This window comes from Balaenoptera physalus, assembly GCF_965194825.1.
Source record: "Balaenoptera physalus genome assembly, chromosome: 15".
NCBI classification, from domain to species: domain Eukaryota; kingdom Metazoa; phylum Chordata; class Mammalia; order Artiodactyla; family Balaenopteridae; genus Balaenoptera; species Balaenoptera physalus.
This window is the reverse complement of record NC_138894.1, coordinates 11,838,929-11,851,751: the sequence shown is the minus strand read 5'-3', so window position 1 is coordinate 11,851,751 and position 12,823 is coordinate 11,838,929. Positions and strand designations below refer to the sequence as shown.

At 42.9% G+C, this 12,823-nt stretch overlaps 1 protein-coding gene across 1 annotated transcript in view; it reads left to right on the top strand.

Moving 5' to 3' along the window:
• The window catches only part of FER1L5 (fer-1 like family member 5), a 336,005-nt gene that overhangs the window by 30,576 nt on the left and 292,606 nt on the right, over nt 1-12,823 (top strand). The window lies entirely within an intron of this gene.

Below are 12,823 nucleotides of genomic sequence, written 5' to 3'. Positions count from 1 at the left end.
CAGCACGGGCTCTAGGCGCGCGGGCTTCAGTAGTTGTGGCTCGCGGGCTCTAGAGTGCAGGCTCAGTAGTTGTGGCCCACAGGCTTAGTTGCTCCGCAGCATGTGGAATCTTCCTGGACCAGGGCTCAAACCCGTGTCCCCTTACACTGGCAGGCAGATTCTTAACCACTGTGCCACCAGGGAAGTCCAGCCTGTTTGCTTTTGAAAGATGAATGAAGGGAGGCTAAAGGAATTCATCCTCAATAGCCGTCTGCTGGGCCAAATTTGACTGTGTGGGTATTTTGTTTGACTCATTATTGGTGCCTTATTAAAAAATTGGGATAGTTCACACAATCTGGATTTCCAGCATCTAGGAAAGAATCAGAATATTAGCCACATGAGACACACGTTCCTACATGGCTGCTTGCCCAGTGCTAATCAGCAACTGCCACCCTTAGAGGATGTATATGCGCCTCCCACTGCACCTGTTTTCTCTTACTTGAACCCCTCACTCCTTGGTGTTAGCTGCCTGGCCCCTGTGGGCATGGAGTTTGCAACCCTGACCGTATTTTTGTATATCTAACTGGGCCTTCCAAGGCACAGTCAAGTCCTATGACGGCTCTGCTCCTCAGCAGCTATATGACTTTGAGTGGCTACCTTGTCTCTTATGTGAGTGTCATTTTGCCATCCTTAAATTTGAGGCAATGAAACTTTCCTCTGAGGACTTTTATGATTAAATGAGGTGGTGTGATTAAAAGCACATACAAAGTGCCTGACTCAAGGTGGGGGCTCACTGAAGATTATTTAAATCTGAATCCTCAGGACTGACTTTCATTCCGTGGCCATGCTGTGGATCACACAGATGACACAAAAGGGTCTGAAAAGTATTTTAGGGATTCTGCTCTGCATTTAGATAGACGTGGTACTCAGGTCCACAGTTGAGCCTGGGCCACTGGCAAATCTGTGAAGCAGGGAAAAAAGGAAAATTCCCCATCTTCCCTTTTCCTCTCTAAGCAAGCTCTATCAAATATAATTTTCCAGTTAGTAATTTAGATGGCTTTGGACATCAGAACTGGAAGGAGCTTTGGAGATGGAGTAGTTCAGCTTCCCACATGAGGAGGCTGCAGCCAAAAGAGGACTGTCACACTGAAACAGGAAGAAAAATATTGTGACTTAGAAAACAAAATGCCAACTGTGCTTCCTCACTCTAGGGAAGGGGCAGTGTTTACGTCAGAGATGGGAGTTCTGTTGGGGGAAACACTCAGGAAAACTTCATGGGCCTTATTATTAGAAAGGGTGAGGCTGGGGAGTCTTGGTGAAGGTAAGTCAAGGAGAGAACTAAAGTGCCCTTCATCAGAAAAGGAGGAATGGGGGTTGGAAGCTGGCATGTAGAGAGGGGAAGAGAAAGCTATCCAGGGAATGGGAGAAAATATTTGCAAACGAAACGACTGACAAAGGATTAATCTCCAAAATATAAAAGCAGCTTATGCAGCTCAATATCAAAAAAACAAACCAAGCCAGTCCAAAAATGGACAGGAGACCTAAATAGACATTTCTCCAAAGAAGACATACAGATTGCCAACAAACACATGAAAAGATACTCAACATCACTAATCATTAGAGAAATGCAAATCAAAACGACAATGAGGTATCACCTCACACCAGTCAGAATGGCCATCATCAAAAAATCTACAAACAATAAATGCTGGAGAAGGTGTGGAGAAAAGGAAACCCTCTTGCACTGTTGGTGGGAATGTAAGTTGATACAGCCACTATGGAGAACAGTATGGAGGTTCCTTAAACTAAAAATAGAACTACCATATGACCCAGCAATCCCACTACTGGGCATATACCCTCAGAAAACCATAACTCAAAAAGAGTCATGTACCACAGTGTTCATTGCAGCTCTATTTACAATAGCCAGGACATGGAAGCAACCTAAGTGTCCATCAACAGATGAATGGATAAAGAAGATGTGGCACATATATACAATGGAATATTACTCAGCCATAAAAAGAAGCGAAATTGAGTTATTTGTAGTGAGGTGGATGGACCTAGAGTCTGTCATACCGAGTGAAGTAAGTCATAAAGAGAAAAACAAATACCATATGCTAACGCATATATATGGAATCTAAAAAAAAAAAAAAGATTCTGAAGAACCTAGGGGCAGGACAGGAATAAAGATGCAGATGTAGAGAATGGACTTGAGGACAGGGGGAGGGGGAAGGGTAAGCTGGGACGAAGTGAGAGAGTACATTGACATATATACACTACCAAATGTAAAATAGATAGCTAGTGGGAAGCAGCTGCATAGCACAGGGAGATCAGCTCAGTGCTTTGCGACCACCTAGAGGTATGGGATAAGGAGGGTGAGGGAGATGCAAGAGGAAGAGGATATGGGGATATACGTATGCATAGAGCTGATTCACTTTGTTATACAGCAGAAACTAACACAAAATTGTAAAGCAATGTTAAAGGAAAAAAGAAAAAAGAAAGGTATCCAGGAAGCAAGAGAGCCCAGGAAGATGACAATTAGCCAGGACCTAAAGGAGTCACAAACAAGGAAAAATTTACCATCACAGAAACTGTCTGATGCACTTTTAGGCAGTGATATCTAAATTGTTTTTCTAAGTTGCTGCCTGTATGAACTTTGCAAGATTCTCCATTCATTTACTCAAATCCTGAGTAGGAGTTTGCCACACACTATTGTGTTTGTGGTACTCTAGGGCATGAAGCAATGGAGGTGGTATCCAGGGAAAGTTGAAATGGAGTGGGAAGGTCTAGGTTATAGAAGACAAGACTCAAAGCTGAGAGAGAATTCAGTGAAAACAAGGAATTGGTACAAGAGGTAAGGGGGGCAGGGAATGTGTCCCTGAGAATTCCCAGACCCCTGGCAGTGGGGAAAAGCTGTTGTCCTCATACATGTAGAATGACGCTTGATCCAATGTGTTGTAAATTTGAAAGAGAGATAAACACATAGCTCAATGGAATAGAATCAAGAATCCAAAAATAAAATAAACCCCTGCATTTATGGGCAATTGATTTTTTTTTTTTTTTGTATTTTGGTCATGCCATGCCACTTGGCACGTGGGATGGTTCCCCAACCAGTGATCAAACCCGGGCCTCCACAGTGAAAGTGCTGAATCCTAACCACTAGGCTACCAGGGAACTCCCTGGGCAATTGATTTTTGACAAGGGTACCAAGACAGTGTGATGAGGAAAGAAAAGTTTTTTTACCAAATGGTTTTAGGACAACTGGATTTTCACATGCAAAAGGATGAATTTATACCCCCTTTTGTTGAACCCAAGTTTGTGTGCCTGATGCACAGTAAGGTCAAACAAACCAAAATGTTGGAGTTTGGAGCAGAGAAAGTTTTATTGCAAGGGCCAAGCAAGGAGAAGGGGTGGCTAGTGCTCAAAAGACCTGAACTCCTAGATGGTTTTCAGGGAAGAGTTTTTAAAGGCAAAATTTGTGGTTAGGGCTGCAGAGTGTGTGACTTCTTCTAATTGCCTGGTGGTGAGGTAACAAGGCAGTGCTCCAGGAATCTTGTGCTCAGCCTGAAGTTACCATCCTCCACCTGGGTGGGGGCCTTAGTTTCTGCAGAAGAACTCAAAGATATATTGTTTTATTTATTTGTTTGTTTGTTTGTTTGTTTATTATTTTATTTATTTATTTTGGCTGCACTGGGTCTTAGTTGTGGCATGCAGGATCTTTAGTTGTGGCACGTGGACTCTTAGTTGCAGCATGCGGACTTCTCAGGTGCAGCATGCAGACTGTTAGTTGAAGCATGCATGCAGGATCTAGTTCCCCAACCAGGGATCAAACCTGGGCCCCCTGCATTGGGAGCGCAGAGTCTTACCCACTGGACCACCAGGGAAGTTCCAATATATTGTTATGTATATCCCTTGAGGAGGAACTAGGACTCTGCTTTACTGCTGTACTATTGTTCCTTTTTTTAAATAAATTTATTTATTTATTTTTGGCTGTGTTGGGTCTTCGTTGCTGTGTGTGGGCTTTCTATAGTTGTGGCGAGCGGCAGCTACTCTTTTGTTGCAGTACGCAGGCTTCTCATTGTGGTGGCTTCTCTTGTTGCGGAGCACAGACTCTAGGTGCACGGATTTCAGTAGTTGTGGCACATGGGCTCAGCAGCTGTGGCTCACGGGCTCTAGAGCACAGGCTTAGTAGTTGTGGTGCACGGGCTTAGTTGCTCCAGGGCATGTGGGATCTTCCCAGACCATGGCTCGAACCGGTGTCCCCTGCACTGGCAGGCAGATTCTTAACCACTGCGCCACCAGGGAAGCCCACTATTGTTTCTTGACTGTTTTTCCTTTGTTTCTGCATTCCCTCCCTTTCCTAATTAGTAACTGTTTGAATCTGCATTTTGGAACTCAGGGAAAGTCTAGGAGGCTGAAGCCTTTTTCCTACAAATAAGAAACAGGAGACCTGTAAAGGCTTTTGTACCTGGGAGGGCCCCACAGGGTCCTGCTCAGTTGCACTACTCCCTCATATCATACACAAACATTAATTCAAAATGGATCAGACCTAGATATAAGAGCTAAAACTGTAAAATTATTACAAGACATAGGTGTTAATCTTCATGACCTTGAGTTAGGCATTGATTTCTTAGTTATGATGCCAAAAGCACAAGCAGCAAAAGAAAAAACTGATAAATTAGACTTCATCAAAATTGAAAATGATTGTGCTTCAAAGGACACCATCAGGAAAGTGAAAAGACTGATAAGGGACTAGTATCCAGAATATATAAAGAACTCTTACAAGTCAATAAGAAGACAAATAACCCAATTGTAAAATGGGCAAAGGATTTGAACAGATATTCCTCTAAAGAAAATATATAAATGGTCAATAAGCACATGAAAAGATGCTAACAACATTAGTAATTAGGGAAATGCAAGTCAAACCACTTTCAGACACTACTTCACATCTACTAGGATGGCTATAATAAGGGCAGACAGTAACAAGTGTTGGCAAGAATATGGAGAAATTGGAAATCTTATACATTTCTGGTGGGAATGTAAAATGGTGCAGCCACTTTGGAAAATGGTTTGGCAGTTCCTCAAAAAGTTAAACAGACATCATTTGACCCAACAATTCTACTCCTAGGGCTCTATCTACCCAGAGAATTGAAAACAGATGTCTACACAAAATCTTATATACAAATGTTCATAGAAACACTATTCATAATAGCCAAGAAGGGCTTCCCTGGTGGCACGGTGGTTGGGAATCCGCCTGCCAATGCAGGGGACACAGGTTCGAGCCCTGGTCCGGGAAGATCCCACATGCCGCGGAGCAACTAGGCCCGCGCACCACAACTACTGAGCCTGCGAGCCACAACTACTGAAGCCCGCATGCCTAGAGCCCATGCTCTGCAACAAGAGAGGCCACCGCAATGAGAAGCCCACGCACCACAACAAAGAGTAGCCACCACTCGCCGCAACTAGAGAAAGCCCGTGCGCGGCAACAAAGACCCAACACAGCCAAAAATAAATAAATAAAATAAATAAATTTATAAAATATAATAATAATAATAGCCAAGAAGTGGAAACAACCCAAATGTCCATCAACTGATGAATGAATGCACAAATTCATTAATAGGCAAATCTATCAAGACAGAAAGTAGAGTGGTTGCCAGTGGGGTGGGAATGGGGTGGAGGTAAGGGAGGGTGTAGGAGAGGATGGATGGGGTGTAACTGCTAATGGAACAAATTTTCTTGTTGCGGTGATGAAAATGTTCTAATATTCGACTGTGGTGATTGGTGCACAACTCTGAATGCAGATTTAAAACCATTGAACTGTAAATTCTAGATGGAAGAATTGGGACTTCCCTGGTGGTCCAGTGGGTAAGACTCCACGCTCCCAATGCAGGGGGCCCGGGTTCAATCCCTGGTCGGGGAACTAGATCCCACATGCATGCCACAACGAAGAGTCCACATGCCGCAACTAAAGATCCTGTATGCTGAAACTAAATGCGCCGCAACTAAGGCCCGGTGAAGCCAAAATAAATAAATAAATACTTTTTTTAAAAAATGGAAGAATTGTATGGTGTATAAATTACATCTCAATAAGGTTTATTTGAAAAAAAATTAAAAACAGGATTATCCCCACGAAGCTGAAGGACCTGGGAGCACCGCAGCAGGCACAGACCCTTGAGGGGACATTAGTTACCAAGTTGGGCTCAGCTCTAGCCTCATTCCAGTCTGCGTGTGCCCCTTTGTGCTGCCTCTCCCGGACCTAGATACACGGTTACCCAGGCTCCCAGGCCCTACATTTCTGTACCTTAAGGTCTGTCACTTCATTTAGTTACCTCTCAGATATTTATATGTGCAGTAAACTCCGTGAGCACTTTTAGATACACAGAGAAAAATGAGACACAGTTAGAACCCTTGAGAAGTTACAGTCTTGCGGGAGAAATAAAACATACGAATAACTGCAATTAAAAAGCGGAATGCAGTCAGTGCCACAAGGGGGCATTGGAAGATCAGAGAGCTCACTTCTAATTTAGGAGACTGGCTGAGGCTTTGCAGTTGTGATGTAAAAAGGCCGATCAGGATTTCAGTAGAGGCAGGGAGTGGAGGAGATTTCAGGGGGACACAGAAAAAGCAAAAGTATAAATGTGGAAAGACAGAGGCAAGTCCCAGGAACTGTTAAGAGTTCAATTCAGCTGAGTGCAAGGCAAATGTAAGGAATGGAACAATGTGACATAACTTGGATAGATATAACTTAGAATCTCTTGAAAAAATAATGTCATTGTAAAGAGATTTTGCTTTATCCTAGGAGACAGTAGGAAGCCTTAGCAAGTTTCTGGTTTGGGAGATTTTGTTTCTTGCAACTTTATAGCAGGTGTTTGATTAGAGGGACCAACATTTAGATTACGCAAAGGAAAAAAAAATACTATCGATCATGTGGCAAGCATTTGCAAAGTACTTTATTTTTTAAAAAATAATTAATTAATTAATTTGGCTGCACTGGGTCTTAGTTGTGGCATGTGGGATCTAGTTCCCCACAGGGTCTTACCCATCAGGGAAGTCCCTGCAAAATACTTTAGCGCACATAATCTCATTTAATTCCCATAAAGTTCTATGAAATATATTGATTTTTCCCATTTTACCAAGGAAGGAACTGAGGCCCATAGAAGATAAATGACTTGCCTGGCTTCACCTGCCTCAAAGCCGGGCCATCTCATTCCAGATCCTCTTTACGGGGGTTTCCTCACAGAGCTAGTTATGGAGAAAGTGATGCTGACAGTGGTAGGTAAGATGGATAGTGGGAGAGCCAGGGGTGGGGAACCAGAGACAGGCAGTAGAGCTGGGAGGCCACTGCAGGAGGTGGAGCAGGAGATTAGGTACACCTGATGGAGGGACCATGGGCAGGGGTTACGGACTGTTAGAAATGAGAGTGAAACACCAAGGGACTAGGTGATTGTCTTCGGTGTGTCCCGGAAGCCTTTAAGTTGCCTGAATTCTTGGGGCTGAGAAAGAGGAGTGCTGGGTCACCCAAAAGCCCTTTAAAGGTAACTTGCATATTGGATGGTGAAATGGCTCCTGACTTAGGATTGAACATGCACCTTATAGGGTTAGAGTGAGGCTAAATCAGATGACTCCAGGAAACACAATGTCCTACATCAAGAAGGGAATCAATAAATGATACTTCCCTCTTTATTTGCTTAGAACATCAGTTCACCTAGTAATGCATACTTTGAACTACTTTATTCATTCACTCACTTCTTCATATAGCAAAATTTACTCTCTCCTATGTGCCAGTCACTATACTAGTTCCAGGACTGTACCAGGAAACCAGACAGAATTCATATATATATATATATATATATATATATATATATATATATATGATTTAAATATGTAGAGACAAAATTGATTTTCTAATTATTTCATCTGGTGCATGTTTCTAAAAAAGCTTTGTTCCCTTCCAGGCAGTTTGACGTAGTGATTAAAAGCATGGAGTCTTGGGACTTCCCTGGCAATCCAGTGGTTAAGACTTCGCCTTCCAATGCAGGCGGTGCAGGTTCAATCCCTGGTCTGGAAGCTAAGATCCCACATGCCTTGGGGCCAAAAAACCAAAACATAAAACAGAAGCAATATTGTAACAACTTCAATAAAGACTTTAAAAATGGTCCACATCAAAAAAACACCTTTTTTTTTAAAAAGCATGGAGTCTTGTGTCAGACTGCTTGGGTTCAAATCCCAGGTTCACCCCTTACTAGCTGTGCAATCTTGGGTAAGTTCTTTTGTTTGGCCGCGCTTCACGCCTTGAGAGATCTTAGTTCCCTGACCAGGGATTGAACCCGGGCCCCCTGCAGTGAAAGCGCAAAGTCCTAACCACTGGACTGCCAGGGAATTCCCTTGGGTAAGTTCTTAGTGACTCTGTGCCTCAGGTGCATTGTCTGTGTAACGGGGAGAGTTTTACCTACTCCATAGGGCTGCTGGGCACCTAGAACTATGCCAGGAAATAGTGCTTCTCAAAAGTATTTATGAAACACTTTGTGTTTGGAGACAGTTTGTGGCTCAAACACAGGAAGACTGCCTCATTCTTTGCCATATCCTTCTTTTCTTATCCCAAATGGTCCTACCAAACCTGATGGCCCTTCCACACAGCGCACTGGGTTCTGAATGACTCTTGGCTCTTCCCCAAACTACAGCCCTCACAGAGATGGCAGTTTGCTGGCATAAGGTATATCCAGCAGCATCGCTGTAGGTTGGGGGCTGTACCAGAATGCACTGTTGGTCTGAATATGTGGCCTCTCCAGGTGATTGACTTGAAGGGACTGAGAATTCATTTTTGCCTGTGGGTTGCCATATGCTCGTTTAAAAATGAAATAACATCATAACTATATAGAAATGTTGACCCCCTGCAAAGGAAGTCATGTGTTAAGGCATGGCTCATACTGGCTCCTTGATAGAACCAAGCAGGCAGCTGGTGGCTTGCAGTTTGGAGGACTGGTTTCTATCACAGACGGAGGACAGACTTGTGACCGGCTGAATCTCCTACTGGGCAGATCCTCTCTCAGGCTCCCCGATTCCTACCGTGCTATTCCCTCCAATTTCTATGGCAGAGTGGAGCCTTTAAAGAAAAAAACCATACTTGCATTGCGTCTTACTGCACTCCTGCCCACCTTTCTCTTTGGGCGCCAATTTGGTTTCATCTTGGCAGCTCCAAGCCCCCAGCCCAGACTGCCGGTTGGGATGAACTCCAAATCCCAAGCCCTAATAATCTTTTCCTGAGGCACCATAGTCTTCCCAACTGTGTATCAAACCAACTTTTTTTTTTTTTTTTCGGCACTGCACGGCTTGTGGGATATTAGTTCCCTGACCAGGGACTGAACCCGGGCGCTCAACAGTGACAGCGTGGAGTCCTAACCACTGGACTGCCCGTGGAACTCCCTGCAACCAACTTTTTAATAAGCCAACAAGCATGGACACAATACCTGCCATGTACTCGTGACTGTGCCCGTTGTGAGGAGGATCACCAAGCGTAAGCCCTTCTCAGAGGCAGGCACAGCTGAGGGCAGGTTTAGGGAAGGCTTGGAATACTAATTCCTGCCAGAGACCAAGGTGCCAAAGAAATAGGAAAAGAGATCATACACCTATGTGCCCATCACCCTAGAACCTCAGAAACCCCATGGGGGGCTTCCAGTGGTTCCTCCCACTCCCCCCACCAGAAGTAACCACTTTCCTGACTTTTATGTGAGCCATTCTTTTGCTTTTGTTTATAAATTTACTACTTGTGTATGATCTGTAATCAATATATTGCTCAGGGGGCTTCCCTGGTGGTGCCGTGGTTAAGAATCTGCCTGCCAATGCAGGGGACACGGGTTCGAGCCCTGGTCCAGGAAGATCCCACATGCCATGGGGCAACTAAGCCCGTGTGCCACAACTAGTGAGCCCACGTGCCACAACTAGTGAGCCCGCGTGCCACAACTACTGAAGCCCACGCACCTAGAGTCCATGCTCCGCAACAAGAGAAGCCACCATCATGAGGAGCCCGTGCACTGCAATGAAGAGTAGCCCCCGCTCGCTGCAACTAGAGAAAGCCCGTGTGCAGCAACAAAGACCCAATGCAGCCGAAAATTAAAATAAAATAACTTTATTTAAAAAAAAAAAAATATATATATATATATATTGCTCAGTTTTGAGAAAACGGGTAGCAAGCACAAACCCAGCTGTGCAAAGAAAGGGCAATGTGGTCCCAATAGACGGAGGCACCAGGAGAAGGTCGGATGAGGCAGAATGTCTGCCTAAAAGCCTGGCCTCAGCTTCCCTGGGCGTCTACCAAGCAGGCGAGGCCACGAGGAGGCCTGGAAGCACAGGCAGTTGGGCAGCCAGCAAGGTGGTGGTTTCAGCTTCTTGAAAAGGGGTACAGGGAATTCCCTGGCAGTCCAGTGGTTAGGACTCCGTGCTTCTACTGCAGGGGGCCTAGGTTTGACCCCTGGCCTGGGAACTAAGATCCCACAAGCTCCACAGCCAAAAAAAATTAAAAAATGAAAGGTATGAAACTAATACTCAACACAGCATATAGTAGGTGAAGTGCTCAAAGACTGGTAGAATTCAAAACAAAAAAAAAAGAAAGAAAGAAAAAGAAAGAAAAGGGTTACACGGGAGGTTGTACTTTCTTTTTAAACCTTGTATGGCTAAAACCCTCTTTATTCCTACTCTCTTGTTTGGTAATTTGCCTGAGCATAAAATTCTAGACTTGGAAACCATTTTCCTTCAGAACTTTGAAGGCATTGTTCTTTCATCTCTTTGCTTCTAATGCTGTGCTGAGAAGTCTGACACCATTCTTTCTGATCCTGTGTATGTGACCTGTTTCTGTCCAGAAACTTGTAGAATCCTCTGTTTGTCCTGAGTGTTCTGAAGATACCTTGGTGTGGGTTTATTTTCGTCCATGTGCTGGGCACTCAGTTTCAATCTGAAAACTCATGTCCTCCAGTTGTGGGTACTTGTTTCATTATTTCTTTGATGAGATTTCCTCCTTCACTTTTTCCCTGTTCTTTCTGGGACACCAAATTGTCATATGTTGGACCTACTTGGCTGACCCTTGTAACTTTTCTCTACTCTTTTGCAGCCCTTTGCATGTTCACTCTAACTTGGGGAGATTTCTTTGGTTTTATCGTTCAGTCTCTCTACAGAGTTTTTCATTCCTATTATCAAGTTTTTAATTTCCAAAAAATCCTTTTGGATTCTAATATTTTTTAATTTGAATATAGTTGATTTACAATGTTGTGTTATTTCAGGTGTATAGTAAAGTGATTCAGTTATATATATACACATATACATATATGTTCTTTTCCAGATTCTTTTCCATTACAGGTTATTACAAGATATTGAATATAGTCCCCTGTGTTATACAGTAGGTCCTTGCTGTTTATCTGTTTTAGTGTGTATCTGTTAATTCCAAACTCCTAATTTATCCCTCCCTCCCCAGGACTCTAATTTTTTAAAGGGTATCTTGTTCTAGTTTCATGGAGAAAATGTCTTCTCGTAAATCTTTGAGGGTATTAATGAGAGTTCTTTCATGAAGCATTCTTCTCACTGCTTTGTAATGAATTCAGAATTAATTGAAATATGTAATAGTGGTTTAGTTAATTACATCAATCTATAGAATATGACATTACAATGATTACATTCATAGAAAAAACTAATAACATAGGATTATCATGATACATCTTAGAGCAGAAACAGCAAGTTAGTACCACAGTATTATATATTATTTTCCCCATTTTTTATATATTATTATAAATTTTAGTCATACCAAAAAACTGAAAGAATTTTATGATGAACACTACCTCAATTCTACCATTAACATTTTACTATACTTGCTTTATTACATATCTATCCATTTATCCAACCTTCTATCCGTCCATCAATCCACCTTATTTTTTGATGCATTTTGAAGTAAATTACAGGCACCGGTATACTTTCCCCTAAATACTTCAGCATGAACATCATTAACAATATTTCAATATTTGCTTACAGTTTTTTGTTCCTTTGAAATAAAATTTACATGTAATGAAATGCACAGACCTTAAGTGTAAAATTCTCAGTGTTTTGACAAACTCATAAATCTGTGTAAACTCAACCCCCCCACCAAGGTATAGAACATTATCATTACCCCAGAAAGTTCCCTCATGCCCTTCTTAATCAATCTCTGCCCCTAGGGGGATTCACTGTTATGATTTTTTTCTACCATAGGTTAGTTTTACCTGTTATAGTATTTCAGGTTATTTTTTTTTAATTAATTAATTTATTTTGGCTGTGCCGTGTCTTAGTCGTGGCACGGGGGATCTTCGTTGCCGCATGGGGGGATCTTTTAGCTGCAGCATGCAGACTCTTAGCTGTGGCGCACATGTGGGATCTAGTTCCCTCACCAGGGATCGAATCCGGGCCCCCTGCATTGGGAGCGCAGAGTCTTACCCACTGGACCACCAGGGAAGTCCCAGTATTTCAGTTTTAAAAAAAGAAGAGAAAAAGAAAATTTACATAATAGGCATATTGTTTTACCATATGCCAGGCATTGTTCTAAAGTGCTTTAGAAATATTACCTCACTTACTCATATCAATACTTTGAGCAAGGTAGTAGTATTTTCTCCATTTTACAGATAAAGAAAACTGAGATGTAAAGTGGCCAAATAGCTTAGCCAAGGCCTCACAACTGAAGAATGGGGGAGTAGGGCCCCACAGCCACGCTGTTAACGACGCTTCGGCCTCTGTGTGAACATCCTTCAGACCTATGTCAACTTCAAAACGCTTACAGCAGTTATCTTGGGTGGTAGGGTTGTGGGTGATTTTTATTTTCTTCCTTTTGCTTACC